The following is an 18,262-nucleotide window of genomic DNA, read 5'->3' on the forward strand; positions in this document are numbered from 1 at the left end:
AAAAAATGCCACAGCCCGGGAGTATGCGTTTCCGCAAAATGCCTCCCGCTCTGATGTGAACCACCCCATTGAAATACATTACCCACGCATTTCCACAGCCGCAAGCGGTTGTAAAAACGCGAGTAAACCCGCTCGGTGTGCACCAGCCCTAATGCTGGGCATACACGGCTCGATGCCCCCTTATCAATCGAGCCGCTGATGGCTCGATTGATAATATCCGACGTGTCCGAATACCGCGGGGATCGATTCCGCGCTCTATACTCGCGACCGGACAATAGCGGCGAATCGAGCGGGAGATAAGAAGCGCCGGCGGGGACGAGCGGGAATCGATTCGGGTGCATGCGCGGACGAGTGGGGACGCGGCGGGAGTCGATCCGGCGGCTAATCGGCCGCCATATCGACCAGTGTATGCCCAGCATTAGTCCATGTTTCATGTTTCAACTTCACACTTTCCATTCCACAACTCTTATCAGGTAGACATATTATTCAATTAGTCATGCAAACACTTTCATCCTCGCCTCAAAGAAAACTATCACCATCTCAAGTTTACTGTGCAGACAAAATCTTGCTACCACTATGACCCACTGTTGTAAAATTACAACATAGAAATAACCATCTCTAAATCTCTCAATATCAGTATATTTGATGATGTCACAAAATCTGCATGATCTACACATTTTAATTATCACAGAAACAAATATTTCAAACTTTTTATTTACTTGAGTCTTGATGTATCCCATCCAAAACAACAAGTTGATATACTCCAAAGCAGGCAACAGGGTTGTATGACTTCATGACCAAATAAACAGACCTATTTATACATTCAATCATCCAATAGTGTTGCAGAACTGAACAATAGGTCCTATTAGTAATATACATGAGGTTTTAAAAAGAAGAGAATGGGGGAGGGTTTTTTTTTTAGCCTTAAATGTGATGTTGTAATATTACAACACTGGGTCTCTGCACGTTAAGATAGGTAGCCCCCCAGTAATTGGTAGCCAGCCAGAGGGAGCCCCCAGTACATGGAGCCAGGTGTGTTCCCCAGTATAAGGTAGCCAGAGAGGGTACCCACAGTATAGGTATCCAGAACCCCACTCCCAGTATAGGTAGCCAGAGAGCTCCCCCTCTGAATAGGTAGGCATAGAGCCCCCCTCAATATAGGTAGCTAGAGCCCCCCGGTATAGGTAGCCAGAGAGCCTCCCAGTATATGAGAGAGGGTGCTCCCCTCAATGCAGTGGAGGCATAAAGTAACTCACCTTTTTAGGAGTGACACACCACCCTTTTTTTCCTCCTAGGTAATCTGTGATTACGTAATGGCCAAGTATGGTTTCCGGCGGAGTGGTGAACTAACATCAACTTTCTGCGGTGGGGACGCTTCTGGTGCCGCATGGTTTGTTGCATTCAAAATGCAGAAATGGAGGGGTAGGATTAGAGTCTTCGAATCCTGAATCTTCGTAAATCTTTGGTGAATCAAAGATTCAATGAATTTGTCATTCCATCTCTATACTTTACACTATTGTAAAAATGTTCTATGTTTGAAGGAAAAATGAAAAAGAGAGTGCTCTTTTATTTCTATTACAATAATTTTATAACGTACCCATGTAAAAAGTGCAAGAATCTAAAAAAAAGTAACATCAAATAGTAAAAATTGCAGAAAGCCCTGGGAGGAGAAGACTTTGTGACATCAGAGCCTAAGCTCAGCATCACTGGGAGGGTGAGGCTACATACCAAATATAGACATATAAAGTGTTTCTGATGCTGAAACCAGGAAAATTCACATAAAACTGGGTATTTTGATTAATGTATTGCGTTCTACTATATGTCAATATGGTGCCTCTTAAAATTAGAATTCTGGCTTCTCCCATTGACTTGAATCTATAGTGCAATGAGTCACAGCAATCATAATTTTGATCAATTTGTGGCAAAATCAATAAAAATTTTAATCTTTCTGACATTGCAGGGGAGCAACAGTAGATTGGTGGCCCATCGCGTTTCACTGTACACTGCTGTTAGATGGACTGGCCAAGCATAGCTTTTTTCGCATTCCTGACTGTAATTAGCGCTAATGCGGGCCGCAACGCAAACAAAGATATGCGCTGCCGCATGACCTAGGTATTTTTGTATGCGTTGCATCCCGCAATAGCGCTAATTACAGTCGGGAATGCGGAGAAAGCTATGCGTGGCCAGTCCTGTCGGGCCTTTCAGCAAAAACGAAGCTAGCTGGCAGCGGGGGACCAGAGGATTAGTGAGTGACTGCGAGGGCACAGGACTGCTGCAGAGGGCTGGTAGAAGCCCCAGGTGAGTAAAACTCGTTTTTTTTTCTGGCTTAAGTGACCCTTTAACCAGTTCGGCCTATCTGGACGAGCTTTCTCGTCCAGATAGGCACTGCATCTTCCCCTGCGTGGTGCGCGCGATCGGGCGCGCGCCCGCGCGCGTACCCGCCGCCCCCCGCTAGCCCCCGATCAGTGAATGGGAATATAATTCCCATTCACCGATCTAACCTCCCCGCAGAAATACAGACGCTTTCTCTCCAGAGAGCGCGGTATTTCTGTCCCCAGGAAACAACTCCTCTGATCTTTAGTTCCTGGATGCGAAATCGTTCGCATCTAGGAATTTTTTCACAAATAGTAAACTGCACCCACATACATTTTTAATTAAAGAAAACTATTATTTTACATGTAAAACAAACAGTTTCCCTCCCACACCAAAAATTTCCCACATACATTTTTTATTAAAAAAAAAATACAATAAAAAACAAACAAAAACAACATAAATAGTTACCCAAGGGTCTGAACTTTTTAAATATGCACGTCAAGAGAGTATGTTATTATATTATTTAAAATTATAAGCTTAAATAGTGATGGACGCAAATTGAAAAAATGCACCTTTATTTCTAAATGAAATATCGGCACCATAAATTGTGATACGGACATCGTTTAAACGGTGTAATAACCGCAACAGATGGGCATATGAAATACATGAGTTTTAATTACAAACTATAATGGCCTAAAACTGAGAAATAATGAATTTTTTTCATTTCTTTCTTAATCTTCCTGTTAAAATGGATTTAGAAAAAAATAATTCTTAGCAAAATGTAGCACCCAAAGAAAGCCTAATTAGTGGCGGAAAAAACAAGATCTAGATCAATTCATTTTGATAAGTAGCAATAAAGTTATAGGCGAATGAATGGGCGGTGAACGTTGCTCGGATGCATGAGATTTTCGGACTGCGGTGCTGAACCGGTTAAGAGAGAAAAAAAGAGGGTCAGAGAGGGAATGAGAGAGAGAGAGAGAGAGAGAGAGAGAGAGAGAGAGAGAGAGAGAGCTTTTATGAAATCTTTTTTGTTTTGTTGATGTTATGGTTACATCGTTCGTTCCTGGTGTGTCCCAGTATTCTCTATGCCGTCAGAACACTGTGATTGATCAGGTTTTCTTTTAAAATAAGCTGAACTGATATACAATACAGTACAATTAATTGTCCAGAATTGGATGAAATAAGAAAAGTAATGACCACTGCAAAGAAAATAGATTGTATCTTTTTTCTGTCATGCACAACTAAACAAGTATTGATCAAAAGATAACCTGAAGAGGCTTACAGCATTTGATGTTTAGCAGTTGGGAAGAAAATCATAAGAAAGGGATTGAAGCAAATTATGTTCACTTGCCGTCGGTAGTATAGTGAATAAAAAAAATGGAATTCTTTAGCTTCTGTGCAATCGTATGGTACCACTATTTTGGCATTTATTTTTAGAGGTTTATAAAAATACTATTGCATCTTTAATTATACTGAAATGTAATCATGCATGTGGAATGTTTCCAACATGATGAATCCTTCAGGATAGATTGCAGACTGTCAGCAGCGTATTTACCAATAGTGTACTCACCTGCATGTACATTTTTTAACCGTGTGTATGTACACAAGTAGAGAAAGCTCAGCACACACGGTCATGCAAATCAATGGAAGGTCTATATATTTCATGCCGCAAGCATCATGCAAATGCAATCTTTATCATGCAGCAAGCATCACAACAATGCAAATGCCTATTCTTCATGCTGCTAGCATTGTGCTGTATGATGCTTGCAGCATGGTGAAGAAAGATACACATAAAGGAGCTAACATTTCTCTACTCTCTAATTTATATTGTGTGGCACCAGTTACAACGTACTGCTCCACTTCACTTTTGGACATCTCTGCCTGAAATAACAATAAAATGTCAATAACACTCCTATAACTTCAGTTCCCAAAGCACAGTGCTTAGGGGTAATATTTGACTCCACTCTCATATTTATTCTTCACATTCATTCCCTAACCATCTCCAACTCAAAAACATTAAAGTGGGTAGGTTTGGAGCGGCACACCTGGGTGCGTTAACCTTGGGTGCAAAGCAACACCTTGTATATAACATAGAGTCCAAGAATCGGTCAGCACATTAGGGTTCACAAGAGAAAAAATGTTGGTTTTCTTGGGCCCAAACTCAAAAACATATCTTGCACCTCACCTTTTGTCACTCAGCACACAACTAAAATGCTAGTACATGCCACGGAATGTGTTGGTGCTTTATAAAAAAAAAATCTATCTATCGCTCTACCGTGTTTCCCCGAAAGTAGGACATCCTCCTAAAGTAAGGCCTAGTACATATTTTGAGCTTGCTCAAAATATAAGCCCTACTCTTAAAATAAGCCCTAGTGGCTGAGGACGTCCCGTCCGTCTGAAAGTCCCCCCACCAGTTTAGCCCGCTCCCACTGTACGTCCTGCCGACCCCTTTAGAAAGCCGCACTGCCCACCGACGTACGGGTACCTCTACTGCAGATCAGCGATGTAAACTGCTGATTCCCCCACCGCCGCTTCTAGCCCCATTCTGCCCTGCCTGCTGGCATTATTTTCAAACCGCAGATAAGCGGTAAAGTGTTGTTACGAAAGCTAGTTACACTGTAACAGCTCTTCCGCGTACAGGAAGTGACATCTCTGTTTACTTCCTATACACGGAAGCGCTGGTACAGTGTAACAAGCTCTTTTCCCCACACTTTACTGATGATCTGCGGTTTGAAAGTTATGCCGGCTGGCAGGGCAGAACGGGGCAGAAGCGGCGGTGGGGGAATCAGCAGTTTACATCCCTGATCTGCAGTAGAGGTATGTTGGTGGGCAGTGCGACTTTCTGGAGGAGGGGGTCGGCAGAAGGTAAAGTGGACGTGGGGGTTTCGGGGAGCACAAGAGGCAAATATATTTAAGACCTCCCCGAAAATAAGACCTAGGACAAGTTTTGAGGGAAAAAAGAATATAAGACAGTGTCTTATTTTCGGAAAAAGACGGTATCTATCTATTCTGTGTAGTCCACAATCTCTTCATACAGCCTATACAAGTAAGTACACACTATGTACAGCAAACAGGGAAACAAGACAGAGAAAATGTTGCTATTAAGATTGTACAGTTGCCAACAACATCATTTTCTGCATGCCAAAAAGTGCAGTGCCCAAATGTACTATGCCCAACCCATCTCACCAAAAAGTACTGATCTATTTAGAGCTCTATAAAAGGTCCACTTCATATAAACAAAGCCTTGTGATTTAACCTCTTGAGGACCACAGGCCATTTTTTACAATTCAGCACTGCGCAGCTTTAACGGTTTGTTGCACAGTCATCAGCAACCAAATAAATGTTATGTCCTTTTCTTCCACCTCATAGAGGTATTTTTGGTGGTCTCTGCTGCTGCAATCTTTAGGGTGTTTTTCTTTTTTATTGGAAAAGACTATCTTTTTTTTTCATTCTTATTTCTATTATCCCCCCCCCCCGCCCCAAATTGTCCCTAGACTGCAATACATACACTACATTATACATGCATAGGCATTAGCCTATGCATGGCATTAGATTGTGAGCCCATCAGAGGGACAGTTAACCCATTTGCGTTCTGTCGTTTTCACTTGAGAAATGTTCACCTCCCATTCATTAGCCTATAACTTTATCACTACTTATCACAATGAACTGATCTATATCTTGTTTTTTCTGCCACCAATTAGGCTTTCTTTGGGGGGTACATTTAGCTAAGAGCCACTTTACTGTAAATGCATTTTAACAGGAAGAATAAGAAAAAAACGGAAAAAATGCATTATTTCTCAGTTTTCAGCTATTATAGTTTTAAAATAATACATGCCTCCATAATTAAAACTCACGTATTGTATTTGCCCATATGCCCCGGTTATTACACCGTTAAAATTATGTCCCTATCACAATGTATGGCAACAATATTTTATTTGGAAATAAAGGTGCATTTTTTCCGTTTTGCATCTATCACTATTTACAAGTTTAAAATAAAAAAAATATAGAAATATTTCATCTTTACATTGATATTTAAAAAGTTTAGACCCTTAGGTAAATATTTACATGTTTTTTGTTTTTTTCTATTGTAATGTTTTTTTTTTATATTAAACATTTTATTTGGGTAGTTTTAGAAGGGTGGGAGGTAAACAATAGGTTTATAATGTAAATGTGTGTTGATTTTTATTTTTTCTTTACTTTTTGTTGTAGTATTACTTTTTGGCCACAAGATGGCGGCCATGAGTTTGTTTACATGACGTCACTCTAAGCGTAACACACGCTTAGAGCAACGCATGGGGGAGGTAACAGCCAGAAAAGGCGCAGCTTCCGAGAGAAGCTGTCGCTTTTTCAGCGGGGGAGAGGAATCAATGATCGGGCACCATAGCCCAATTCACTGATTGCCTGGCTAATGAACCGCGGGCTGGGAGCGCGCGTGCACGCGGTAGCGTGCATGGTTCCTGGACGTAGTTTCTACGTCCAGGAACCAAAATAGGTTAAAGTGGATCCGAGGTGAACTTTTACTCATTGCATAATTGTGTTCCTTTCCTATTGTTTATAGGGCATTCCTCAAGCCAAATATTTTTTTGTTTTTGTTTTAATACTCTAATTCCCTATAAACTAAATAAACCATGCCCACAGGTTTTCAAAGAGCCTTGGCAGTAGCAAGGGCTCATGGGAGCTCAGTCTGGGCAGGAGGAGGAGGAGGTGTTACTAGCCATTGATTTTAGAGGCAGAGGGGAGGAGGGAGGATGGGGGATTAGGTTTTTTTCACAGGCTGAGTGCTCAAGATACAGATAAGCCTGCCTCTGTGTAATGTTTGCAAACAACATGGCTGCTGTCATTGTATCACAGAAAGAATAATCATTTCATTTTCTAAAGCTGTTTGCAGCTAGATTTGCTGTGTAAACTATGTAAACTTTAGATAAGATATATAGACAAGTTACTTGTTATAGTTACTTTTTCATCTCCGATCCGCTTTAAGTGACATGTATGGCCTCTGAAGACCGCTGTGCTAGATTGCAGTACTGTACACATATATTTTACCTTTGTTTTCTGTTTAATCAGCCTGCCAGCTCCGATCTTGGCTGGTAGGCTGATCACGGTAGCCTCCTGTGTCCCCGGCAGGGAACATGTGCTCGAACAAGCACTTGTTCCCTGCTAATCTCGCGAGGACTGCGATGATGCCAATCGGCGTTAGGCATTCCTGTGCCTGCCGCGCTCCCACCGCCCATCAGTGTGAGGCAGTCGGAGGTGGTTAAATAGGTGAAATGCATTGCAATCTGTGCACCATTGTTTATTGTTACATCGCTATTTTGTGTACCATTGTCCAACAATGCAACACACGTTCTGGCCCCTTAAAGTGGTTTGAAACTCAGCATTTCTTCTTTGCTCTAAAAGGTTCTTTACAGCAAAAAGGTTCTACCAGAAACAACACTGGTAGCAGAACATCATTCAGTTAAACACAGCACTTTCTTCTTCAGTAGGAAGCTTGCCACCGATGCCAAACTCAAGGAACTGATTATGATAGTAGCTGATAAGAAAACAAACAAGATAATATAAACACTGCGAGCAACATCTCAGCTGTATACAAGCCAAAAGTGTACACATGAGAAGACATATTCTCACTGGATATACTCTAATACAGTGATGGCTAACCTTGGCACTCCAGCTGTGGTGGAACTACAAGTCCCATGAGGCATTGCAATACTCTGACAGCTCTAAGCATAACTCGGGGAGGTAGAGGCATGATGAGATTTGTAGTTTTGGCACAGCTGGAGTGCCAAGGTTAGCCATCACTGCTCTAATATATAAATATAGCAGCTATGCAATAAAATGCAATGGCAACTTTCAGCACAGATAAACTGTACTTTCTAAACTTGTAATTTGTAAACAGACAATAATACGTGTGCAATAAAGCAAACTCTATGGGTAATAAAGAGTAGGAAAACATATTTTTACTGAAGATTATGCTAGTATTTAATCCCTCTTTAAGGACCAAAGCCTTTTTTTCATTCTACCGGTTGTGATCACTGTGATTGGCTCACATTGATCACCTGGTATGGAACCAATGAAACTGGCTCCTTACCTGTAAGAGGAAGCTCGGGTATCACATGGCAGCTGAATCTGTGGCCACAGCAAGAAATAATCAGCTTGGGACTACGGAAAACCACTGTCATAGAATCTACGCCACATCAGAGATGGACAAGATCCTCACTTTCGCAGTCCCAAGCCTGTTTATATTGTAATCACTCCCTTATCGATTGTACAGTGCTGTGTAATATGTTAGTGCTTTATAAATGATAATAATGAAGTTGGCAGCAGATATTGCTGGAGACGTGTTGAGGGATAATAGTGAATTTGTTTTTTGTTTTGTTTTTTATATTAAGCTCACAAAGAGTAACTGCCTGTGCATTATCATTGGCACCCACAGACACAAAATTCCCACCCAATCTAGAAAAAAATGTGCACATCAAATGACTGTCAACTCATGTTAGTAAAAGCTTTAAGCCAGCTAAACAATTTACGAGTGATAGACCAGCATTTTGCTGTTGTAAGAGTAATTATCTGCTATTCTCAAAAAACATACACACTCAGATCACAAGAGCATGCCTGAAACCGACTGTGATTTACTGCTGCAGGGTAATAAAGGCAGCTCTTATGAAATACATTTGGTAAACATGTCCTTTTTTCTCTTTCAGAAATGTAACATTGCAGCCAGTACAAGATAAGCACAGCCGAGAAGAACAATGCACTTTAGGTTCCGGTTTACAGGGACATTGCTATCAAGTAACAAGAACACTGCAGATAAAACCACCACTTTCTGCTATTTCAGCCATGGAAATGAAGTCGTGTGCCCTGAAGCTTTCTCTGTCGGCAGGGAAGAAATAATTCTGACAGTGGTGTTTGTTTTTTTCATACTCTAAATTTAGCTAAAATGCCTAGAGGAGTGCTTATGTAAATATGACTTCCCTATTTAGTCTAATATATGTTCAGTGTCATCATGTTCTGTGTCTGTGGCTTAGGAGCTGTTCATTACACCTCATATATCAAGATTTAATCGCTTGCCTTTTTTATTTTCTTACCGTACAGGAGCTGCTAAACTGTGTCATTTATGTGCAGCATTTTGCACAAAAGCCTCCAGTGTAAGATAAATATATCTTAGTTGAAGATATAAAGAGAATGACCTTGAAACAGAGCACAACTTTGTGAACATTAAAGGTAGATTTTCAGTTAAAATATAGTTATGAAATAAAATCCCAATGACAATGTAAAATATCTCCAACTAACATTTAAAAACAAAATACACAATTAAAAACTACATATTTACAGATGATTGTTTACTGCTGATTTCTACTTTAACTACTACATTTGTATTACAGACAATATATCTATGCCCTACAGGACTTCACTTTCCGTTCCAGGGGTGTAGATATTCATCTGTGGCTTGTAATGCACAATGAGCGCCTGCATCCTCATCCCTGCAGCAGAGTAGTGTCCCGTCAGCGGAGTCCCGATAGTAAATGATCATCTGGCATCAATGAGATGTCGATCATCATTCACAAAATGAAAGTAAACACACAGGTTTACACTACTGTTCAGTACACAGGATAGTGTAAGGACGCCTAGTGGCCAAAACACAAAATTACACACACACGCACACACGCACGCACGCATGCATGCACACACACGCGCACACACACACGCGTTAAATTAAATGTAAAAAAAAAAAAATCTCCTATTAATTTTAACCCCTTACTTCCCCCTCCACTATGGTTAATAAAATAAAGCAATTATAAAAAAAATAAAAAAGTTATAGCCTTAAAAAAAATCATAAATTGTTACATTAGGGACTAGAGATGGCCCGAACGGTTTGCCGGCAAACGGTTCCAGGCGAACTTCCGGTGGTTCGCATTCGCCATGTAAGACGAACTTTTCCGGAACTTCAGTTCTCCCCATAGTGCACCATTAGGGTCAACTTTGACCCTCTACATCACAGTCAGCAGGCACATTGTAGCCAATCAGGCTACACTCTCTCCTGGAGCCACTCCCCCCTTATATAAGGCAGGCTCCGCCGGCCATTACACTCACTCGTGTGCCTGTAACAGTGAGAGAAGGGACAGCTGCTGTCAGACTCTCATAGGGAAAGATTAGTTACGCTGTTATAGGCTTGTTAGTTTGCTCCTGGCTGATTCGTATTGCTAAAATAGCACCCCACAACAGCTCTTTTGAGAGCTAATCTTGTTTTTTGTGATCAATTTTTTTTATGTGTGTCCCACTGACACTTGTGTAATTCATACTGTGTGTGTACCACTGCCAGGCCCAGCACATTCAGTGACTACCTGTGTGTGTGACAGCAGGTGCACATTGTAATACCCATTACTGCATATACCTACCTGTTGTGTTCAGTGCACCCACCTCATCACTGCATATACCTAGCTGTTGTGTTGAGTGAACCCACCTCATCACTGCATATACCTACCTGTTGTGTTGAGTGAACCCACCTCATCACTGCATATACCTACCTGTTGTGTTCAGTAAACCCATCTCATCACTGCATAGACCTACCTGTTGTGTTGAGTGAACCCACCTCATCACTGCATATACCTGCCTGTTGTGTTGAGTGAACCCACCTCATCACTGCATATACCTACCTGTTGTGTCGAGTACACCCAGCTCATCACTGCATATACCTACCTGTTGTGTCGAGTGCACCCAGCTCATCACTGCATATACCTACCTGTTGTGTTGAGTGAACCCACCTCATCACTGCATATACCTACCTGTTGTGTTGAGTGAACCCACCTCATCACTGCATATACCTAGCTGTTGTGTTGAGTGAACCCACCTCATCACTGCATATACCTACCTGTTGTGTTGAGTGAACCCACCTCATCACTGCATATACCTACCTGTTGTGTTCAGTAAACCCATCTCATCACTGCATAGACCTACCTGTTGTGTTGAGTGAACCCACCTCATCACTGCATATACCTGCCTGTTGTGTTGAGTGAACCCACCTCATCACTGCATATACCTACCTGTTGTGTCGAGTGCACCCAGCTCATCACTGCATATACCTACCTGTTGTGTTGAGTGAACCCACCTCATCACTGCATATACCTACCTGTTGTGTTGAGTGAACCCACCTCATCACTGCATATACCTACCTGTTGTGTTGAGTGAACCCACCTCATCACTGCATATACCTACCTGTTGTGTTCAGTGAACCCACCTCTTCACTGCATAGACCTACCTGTTGTGTTCAGTGAACCCACCTCATCACTGCATACACCTACCTGCTGAGTTCAGTGGCACACTTTGCGGACATTCAGCGGAGAAACAACTTGCCAGTGAGACGCTTGATATGTGATAGCCCGATTCGCTGGAATTCGACTTTCATGTTCTCTCGCTTGCTAGAACAGGAGAAAGCTGTCACCCTGTACCTGTACAATTACAGTAGAAGGACACAATCTGGGGAGATGGGGATGTTGTGGCCCAACAACTGGACACTGATGTGAAATGCATGCAGGCTCATGCAGCCGTTTGAGGAGGTGACCAACCTGATGAGTCACAGTGAAGGCACCATCAGACTTGCCCTCCATAACAGATTCTCGTTAAAGGTTTTAAAGTTGATTAATTTCACATATACAGCAGGGCCTCGAAAGTTCTCCTGTATTGTGATTTTTGGTCACTACCTCGGGACGTGCATGCCATGCCTGCTGCCTTTCTTGGATATGCAGGGGTGGTAGCCGTTTCTTAGACTCCCACTCCGGACCAGAATCAAACCCGGCCATTACCCGTGGTAGACTTGCCCTCCATAAGATTCTCGTTGCAGGTACTGAACAGCAAGCAGAACAAGTATTTAAAAAAATAGATGTAAGCTTTAACAATGGTAGAGAAAGAACAATTGAAAGTTGATAAGGCAGTCAGACATTATCTGACATCACTGAGTGAGGAAGAGCAATCTCGCCATGGTGCGCACTAGTTCAGCACGGCCGTCACTACGCAAACAGCTGTTTGCGGTGCATTACACAGTGAGTTTGGTGTGTCAGTGTGAAGCAGTACTCTAATTACACTCCCTGATTGATGTATACACATGCAAGATGTTTTAAAGCACTTTAGGCCTGCAATTTAGCATTCAATGTGATTTCTGCCCTTAAAACGCTGCTTTGCAAAAACTCAGATGTTAGACCCCTTGAAACATCTTTTCCATCATTTTTGTGGCCAGCATAAGTGTTTCTAGTTTTCAAAGTTCGCCTCCCCATTGAAGTCTATTGCGGTTCGCGAAAGTTTGCGTGAACCGAACCTTCCGCGGAAGTTCGCGAACCCGGTTCGCAAACCAAAAATCGGAGGTTCGGGCCATCTCTATTAGGGACTCCACTTTCTAAATATGTATGTTATAAGGGTATATATTACTGTAATTTTAGTAATTTTAGTAAATAAGAACTTGTAATTACTGACACAAAAAAAATAAAAATAAATAAATATACTTTTATTTCCAAATAATGTATTGTCCTCATACATTGTACTAAAGACATAATTTAAATGTTGTGATAGCCAGGACTAATGGGCAAATACAATTTGTGGATTTTATTTAGTAGCAATGCTACTATTTTATTTATAGTAGCATTGCTTATTCTAAAAGTATAGAGGATGGAATTGGAGAAATAGTGCATTTTTCATTTTTTATTGTTTTCCCCCTATAAAATGCATAGAAAATAAAGTAATTACTGAAAACAAGTATCGCCCACAAAAAGCCTAATTTGTGGCTAAAATCAAGTTATAGATAATTTTGTTGTGATAAGTAGTAATAAAGTTATTGGCAAATGAAAGGGAGGGGCGTTGACAGGTGAAAATTGCTCTGGTCCATCAGGTTAAAAACCCCTTGAGGGTGAACTAGTTAAAGGACACCTAAAGTAAAAGCAATAAAGAAATAGCTCCCAACTGTCCCTCTTTCGGGTGAATAGTCAAAGTGAACCTGTGTCCAACTGTTTCTTAAATGAAAATATGTCTGCTTTTGTTCTACCTCACTAAGCTGCTTTGTAGGCCTATTGTTATTACCCTGGTTCCAAGTTAAACTGCCACCACTGGCCAGTGGGGAATAAAGTGTAGGGCACAGTTTATGACTCACTCTATAATCACAAGTTGACATGAAAGGATTTTCAATGTATAATTATACTGCCATACATGAGCAAAGGCAGAGAAGGGTATGCTTCCAATGCTGCCACTATGGACATAATACAGAGACCATTGGTGGTGACCACAGAGAAAAAACAGTAAACCATAAAAAGAGGCTACCATGATTTTTCTAAGGTTGCTAAGTAACGGGAATGCCTTAAAGGGATGCTTAAGCTATCTGAAAAAAAGAGTTTCACTTAACTGGGGCTTCTACCAGCCCCCTGCAGCCGTCCTGTGCCTGCGCCGGTTCTCTACGATCCTCCATTCTCCTGTGCAGGATACTATTGCAGATGGCAGCGCGAGCAAAGATACACGTTGCCAGGGCTGTGCAGGATCAGTGGCCCACGAAAATGAAACTAAATTGCAGCGGGAGAATGGAGGATTGGAGAGGAGCAGCGTGGGTACAGGATGGCTGCAGGGGGCTGGTAGAAGCCCCAGGTAAGTGAAACTCTTTTTTTCAGATGGTTGAAGTATCCTTTTAAGTGTACACATGATGGAAAGTGCATCTATTCTCATCACTACACTCAATAAAGTGCAAAAACTATGCTCAGTATAAGATATGTGCTATACAAGAATGGATCATTCCTCCAAGGATTGTAACAAAATTTAAATCAATTCTAGGATAAACATTCAACAAATAACAGTGGACTTCAGGTCTTTTTGGACCCTTCTTTAATCACGGTTATCATGTGATGCAATAAAGGAAAACGTCTAAAAGGAAAATCAGCATTCCGGGGAAAAACAGACAGACAGCAATGGGTTTTCAGGTCATCCATTCTAAATCAGGCTATATGTGCGTTATTTCTCTATCACATATTCTTAATATGGCAAAGCACAAAAAATGTATTGTTTTACCTCACCATACCTCAAATATGCCAGTTTTCCCTACTGCAAGTACCTAAAGATATATATATATATATATATATATATATATATATATATATATATATATATATATATATATATATATATATATATTATTATTTTTTTTCAATGTAGCATCACTACATCCCATTTTATTTGTGGCTTTTTAAAAATTACTAAATTTGTATGCAGGTGTTACTGCAATTGTCAGTATAATTGCCACAGTTAGCAGATGTACAGTAATGATCATTTTAATTTTCTGTTATATGAACAATCAGCTGGCAAAACCAAATGAAACAATGCAATGTCATGCTATGTCACAAAAACATTTTACATATAGGCCCTGATTCACCAGACTGTGGTAAGATTGCTGTGCGCAGTAAACGTAACAATCTTACCGCTATTTTGTAAATCGGGGCCATAGCTCTGTGCTGTAATAGCATAGTGGACAGGGAGTATGCAATGAACATGCAGAACTTGCCAATTTTCTCATTTGGACCCTTTTCACAAATACCAGTTGTGGTTCTGTGCACTATGTTGTTTTTGGAGTAAGTAAGATTGTACCATTAACCCTCACCCATCATACCTGGAAACCCCACTGGGGCTCTTTAGTAGGCAAGGTGCAATAATGGCAAGTCTCTGCAGCCCTTACTTGTCAGGCACACCACTCCCACTGCTAATAGCCACACAACTCCCACTGCTAATAGCCACAGAAATTGGTGAATAAAGTGGAGAAGAACCCCAAATTCTCTCAACCTGGCTTTCTATGGGGCTGATTATTTTCACTGGCTTGGAAAGCTTCCTGGGCTGCAATAGCTGAGTAAATATGCTTAGTTGGCTGCATCACATAATAAGCAATGCTTTGTCATAATGCACCACCTTACCTGTAAGTTATTATTATTATTATTATTTTTTATTTATATAGCGCCAGCATCTTCCGTAGCGCTGTACATAGTACAAACAAATAATGGGGAACAAATATACATAAGAAATACGAGACACTGTACAGTCATGACATTGAATAGAATAAATACAGATACATACATAGTTAATATGTAGTTGGTACATGTGCATATGTTAAAATAACAGCAGTATGAGAAACACTAGGAGGAGGTCCCTGCCCTTGCGGGCTTACAATCTAGAGGGTAGTGGGGAGGAAACAAAAGGAAAGGAAACACAAGGATTAGTGGGTGAGCCAGTGTGTCTTTAGTGCTGCCTATAGCAAATTATAGGCTTGTCTGAACAAGTGTGTTTTCAGAGTACGTTTGAAGGTTTCCAGACTCGTGGCATGACGAACCGGCTGAGGGAGGGAGTTCCAAAGGAGAGGGACAGCCCGTGAGAAGTCTTGGATGCGAGAGTGAGAGGAGGTGACTAGGCTGGAGGACAAAAGGGTCTCCTGTGAGGAACGGAGGGTCCGGGCGGGGAGGTATCTGGAGATTAAAGAGGAAATGTATGGAGGCGATAGCTTGTGTAGAGCTTTGTATGCAAGTGTGAGAAGTTTAAACTGGATCCTTTGGGCTACTGGTAGCCAGTGGAGGGATTGGCAGAGAGGGGCTGCCTCAGAGGATCTAGAAGAGAGGTGGATGAGACGGGCCGCAGAGTTTAGTAGGGATTGGAGAGGTGCCAGTCTGCTTTTTGGTAGACCACAGAGTAGGGTGTTGCAGTAGTCAAGACGGGAGATGATTAGGGCATGCACAAGCATTTTAGTTGCTTCTTGTGAAAGGAAGGGACGGATTCTGGAAATGTTTTTGAGATGGAAGTAGCAGGAGGTAGTTAAAGTGTTAATATGCGGTTTAAAGGAGAGCTCAGAGTCCAGAGTTACCCCTAGGCAATGAGCTTTGGGGGTTGATGCTATTGGGGTGTTATCTACATTGATTGTGACAATGGGAGGTGGAACAGAGAGCGAAGGTGGAAATATCACAATCTCTGTTTTGCTCATATTGAGTTTAAGGAAGCGGGATGACATAAATGTAGATACAGCAGATAGACATTCGGGGATTTTTGATAGTAGTGTGGAGAGGTCTGGGGCAGAACAATAAATTTGGGTGTCATCAGCATAGAGGTGATATTGAAACCCAAAAGAGCTTATTATCTGTCCCAAGCCATGGGTGTAAATGGAAAAGAGGAGGGGTCCAAGGACTGACCCTTGTGGTACTCCCACAAACAGTGGGCGTGGAGAGGAGTTGGTATTGGCATAGGAGACCATGAAAGAACGTCCAGACAGGTAAGAGTTGAGCCAGGAGTGTGCTAGGCCCTTGATTCCCAGTGTTGAGAGGGTCTGGAGAAGTAGGGTATGATCAACAGTGTCGAAGGCAGAGGACAGATCTAGGAGTATTAGTACCGAAAATCTGCCTTTGGCTTTAGCAGCTAGGAGGTCATTGGCAACCTTAGTGAGAACGGTTTCCGTAGAGTGTTGAGGGCGGAAGCCAGACTGGAAGGGGTCCAACAGGGAATTAGCAGAGAGAAAGTTAGACAACTCTGAGTAAATGTGGCATTCCAGAAGTTTGGAGGCAAAGGGAAGGAGAGAGACTGGGCGGTAATTAGAAAGGGCAGTTGAGTCTAAAGAGGGTTTTTTGATTAGTGGTGTTATGATAGCTTGTTTAAATGAAGAAGGAAAAATGCCAGTAGAGATGGAAAGGTTAAACAGTGTTGTTAAAGCAGGAATGAGGGGGGAGGAGAGCTGGGGGATAAGATGAGAGGGAATAGGATCTGAGGCGCATGTAGTAAGATTAGCTTTAGAGATTAGTGAAGAAAGACGCTGTTCAGTTAAGGCTGAGAAGATTGTTAGCGGGCAGGAGGTTTGAGTGGGTGAGTGGGTATGTGGAGAGGGATAGTTGATAGCAGGGGAGCTGCCGGGCAGAGAGGAAAAAGGAAGAGGGGATTGGACCGGTAAAGAGGGTTGCTTTTGAAAGCTGTTCTGTAGTGTTTCAATTTTGCTCACAAAATATGCTGCAAAGTCTTCTACAGACAAGCTTGTGGTTGTAGGGGGAGGCGGGGGGTGGAGAAGTTAAAGCTCATGTAGCTGTAATGAATTAGGTGTACACTTAGCTGTGTACATATTAGATAACTGCTTACAGCTGTTAGATAGCTAAAACTTGGTATATTTTATCTGCCCATGGTACCAACAAGCAAGCAAACAAAATCGCCAAATCAGAGAGAGTGAATCTGAATAGGTGTGCTAATTACACAACAAACAACCCAAATGTATAATAATTCTGGCACTCTATATGAAGTAAATTGAAAAAAGAAAGTAGAGGCCACATGGATTAAGCCTACACAACTGTCATAAAACTAGGCTACGTTTTCAGAGATTTTAACCCACTGGCTTTAGAAATCAAAAACAGCAACCAGTGGGGTGACTAGTTTTCCTCGAAAGAGTAAGTTATAATACATCAAGTAAGCCCTGGGCACCCATGATACTGTTGCTGTTTCACTGGTTGTCCTTCCTTGCTTTTGCTAGTTACTAACCACTGCATATTGGGAACATATCTAAAAGACCTACCATTCTGAAGATGCTGTGACCCAGTCACCTGCCAGCACAGTTTACCCCCTTTCAAAGCCGTTCAGATCCTTAAAGGGACACTTAAGTCAAACAAAAAAAATGAGTTTTACTCACCTAGGGCTTCCAATAGCCCCCTGCAGCTGTCCGGTGCCTTCGCCGTCTCCCTCCGATCCTCCTGGCCCCGCCGGCAACCACTTCCTGTTTCGGTGACAGGAGCTGACAGGCTGGGGACGCGAGTGATTCTTCGCGTTCCCAGACACATTAGCACCCTCTATGCTGCTATATGGTATATGATATATGCTATAGCAGCATAGATGGCGATATTGTGGCCAGGAACGCGAAGAATCACTCACGTCCCCAGCCTGTCAGCTCCTGTCACCGAAACAGGAAGTGGCTGCCGGCGGG

The sequence above is a fragment of the Hyperolius riggenbachi genome, chromosome 1, assembly GCF_040937935.1.
Source record: "Hyperolius riggenbachi isolate aHypRig1 chromosome 1, aHypRig1.pri, whole genome shotgun sequence".
In the NCBI taxonomy this organism is placed as follows: domain Eukaryota; kingdom Metazoa; phylum Chordata; class Amphibia; order Anura; family Hyperoliidae; genus Hyperolius; species Hyperolius riggenbachi.